This window comes from Trichechus manatus, unplaced genomic scaffold, assembly GCF_000243295.1.
Source record: "Trichechus manatus latirostris isolate Lorelei unplaced genomic scaffold, TriManLat1.0 scaffold00077, whole genome shotgun sequence".
In the NCBI taxonomy this organism is placed as follows: Eukaryota; Metazoa; Chordata; class Mammalia; order Sirenia; family Trichechidae; genus Trichechus; species Trichechus manatus.
In genome coordinates this window covers 12626786-12629547 of record NW_004444013.1, presented here as the reverse complement: position 1 = coordinate 12629547, position 2762 = coordinate 12626786, and the positions used below count along the sequence as shown (strand labels likewise).

General features: G+C 47.6%; 1 long non-coding RNA gene and 1 other non-coding gene across 2 annotated transcripts; one reads left to right on the top strand and one right to left on the bottom strand.

Moving 5' to 3' along the window:
* Window positions 1-319: 319 nt before the first annotated feature.
* On the top strand, window positions 320-2360 carry LOC111821320 (uncharacterized). Its single transcript, XR_002824762.1, has 3 exons — window positions 320-350; window positions 1409-1510; window positions 2326-2360. It is a non-coding gene; the product is annotated as an uncharacterized LOC111821320 (long non-coding RNA).
* Window positions 2323-2384, bottom strand: LOC111821332 (U7 small nuclear RNA). Its single transcript, XR_002824769.1, has one exon. It is a non-coding gene; the product is annotated as a U7 small nuclear RNA (small nuclear RNA).
* Window positions 2385-2762: the final 378 nt, after the last annotated feature.

The window sequence follows — 2762 nt, the reverse complement described above, 5'->3', positions numbered from 1 at the left end:
TCCGTGTTTTAATGTAATCACTCCCATGATTGAATATACTGTGAGTAGCCGATCAGATGAAAGGGAGTCTCCTTAGGGGTGTGGCCCGCATCTGTATATAAGCAGACATTCTGGCTTTTTGCTCTCTCTGGATCCTGCGGCTGCTGCCTGTCGTCTCATCTCCCGTTCTTGGGACTTGAGCTGTCAGCTTATCTGCCGAACCTGGGATTCATCGATCTGCGCAGCCTGTGAGTGGGAGCCCTGCTCTCCGACCTTCTGATCTTGGGCTTGCCAGCTTCTGCAGCTGTGTGACTTGGGAGAGGTCTCTACCCTGATCCACGGACTTGGGACGTTCTAGCCTCTACAATCACGTGAGCTGTTTCCTTGATATAATCTCTCTCTCTATATATATTTATACACTTTACTGGTTTTGCTTCTCCAGAGACCCCAGCCTAAGACAGGCTCCAAGAGTGGGGTCTTGTTATGCTGCAGAAATGGAGACCCAGACAGGGGAAATGACTTGTCCAAGGTCACGCAGCTGAATAGTGATAGAGATGGGACTTGAACTCAACTCTTTCTGACCACGTTGTGTCTTCCCCGTGCCCCCATTGCCTCTGTTACAACTGTCACCCCTGCAAGCCTATGAGGTTCTTTGGAAGACAAGACCATGCTTGATTATCACTCTCTCCCCCAGCCCCATGCCCAGCCCAGTAGACCTCAGTGATGTCTACTCAATGAATGAATGAATGAAGTGGCATCCTTCTGGTAGGGTTTTCAAAGATGAATAGAAGTTTACTAGGTAGGAAGGCAGGGAAGAGCGTTCTGGGCTGAAGGAAGAGCCTCTGCTAAGACCTGGAGGTAGCATGATGGGCCTGAATGGGGAGGTAGCAGTTTGGAGGCCAGGCAGGGCTTCCCATCCTTAGGTGACTGGTCACCCTCAGCCAGCACAGGCTGCAGTGGCCTTGGGCTGCCCATCCCAGCCTTGCTGACCTGCTCCCATCCACAAGGAGCAGGGCTCCAGTGCCTCTGTCCTCGGGAGCCCAGCTCAGATGGTTTTAGGTATCTCTTTTCCCCTTCACACCTGGGTGGGTTGAGCAGTATTTATTTAAACTTTCAAGTTATTGGTGTTTTTGTTGAAAGCACAGGAATTACTCATGGTTGGTTTCAGTTCTCCTCTGGCCACCATCGTGTCTTTGTATGCAAGGTACAAATTATATGTCAGCTCAATTCACCATCAATCAGAGGCTGCCGACCAGCCTCAGGAAACAGAGGCTTGGACTGCTCTGGAAGCCAGGTCTGGCTGGAGGTGGCCAGGGGCTCAAATGAGTCATAGTCCCTGAAGTTGCTTGGGATGGGGGCCTGGATGGGAAATAGGGGAGTGACCTGGGAACAAATCCAACCTCTGTTCCTTTTCCCTCTGTGATCCTAGCCAGGTGGTGAGCCAGCCACTCTGACCTGCCTCCTCATCTGTAAAATGGGCGCAGAGAACTATCCACATGGCCGTCTACTGATGTTGTCACCCACTGCCTGGGTGAGCCTGGGCACGCTGTGTACTGTCTCTCTTGGCCTCCAAGGAAGAGTGACAGGGAGTGCTGAAGGAAATGAGAAACTGAAAACAGAAGGCCAGCCTCTGCTTAGCAAGCACAGCCTCAGATCATCTGGCCTCCTGGGGTGTGGCGGTTTGAAAACATGGTCCTAAAATTCCTCCACACTCCTGCTATTGAAAGGTTGGCCTATGTCTCCTCCCTTGCTGCTGGCCTCCATGACTTCCTGACCAATAGAATGTAGCAGAAGTGACCGTATGCCTTGTCCGGGCCAGGCCTTAAAAAACTGGCTACTTCCGGGCTTTTCAGCCAATTGGCTTAATATTAATTTTGGTGCTTCTGTTCTACCTCCTACTCCTAGCGTAGTGCCTGGGGTCTTACAAGCGTGAGCAACCATCCAAGGCACAACAATTGGTCTCTGTTTGTGTTGAGAACCAGAGGAAGACAGAGAGTCAGGAATAGGAGGAGGAGATGGAATGTGTGGCTAATTGCCTTCATGAACAACTGCCTCCTTTGCCATGAGACCAGAAGAACTGCATGGTGACTGGCTACCATTACTGAACCTTTTGATCAAAGATTCTATAGAAGAATTCTGATTAAAAGGGAGAAAATGCAGAACAGAATTTCAAAATCTCATGGAATCCAGACTTTCTGGAGCCATGGAGGCCGGATGACCCCCCCCACAAAAAAAAACTATTGCCCTGAGGAAATCCTTAAATCTTGAATCAAAAGTGTCCCCTGAAGTCATCTTTTTAAATTTTTTTTTCTGTTTGATTTTTCTTTTCTTTTCTTTTTTCTTTAGGGTCTTCCAGAAGGAACCGGAAAACCTACTAGACAAATTCTAAAAGAGCTGTAACACTCCCTGAAATCATCTTCAAACCAAATAATAGTTTAGCCTAATTAGAAAAGAATGTCTGCATTAAGCATTACACTTTTAAAGGACTATCTACATGTGATCAAATTGACAACAGCAACTCAAAAGGATAGATGAGAAGCTTAGGGGGGCAGTGAGTTTGTGTTAATGATGGTGAAATAATTGGGAAAAGGTTGTCGAGAAAGGTGGCACAACTTGAAGAGTGTAACCAATGTCACTGAATTGTACATGTAGAAATTGTTGAAGTGTTGTATATTTTCAGCGCCCCCAAAATTAATTAATTAAAAAAAAAAAAAACTGGCCCCTTCTGCTCTTTTCTCTTGGGATGCTCCCTCTTGGAACCCAGCCACCATGCTGCAAGTAAG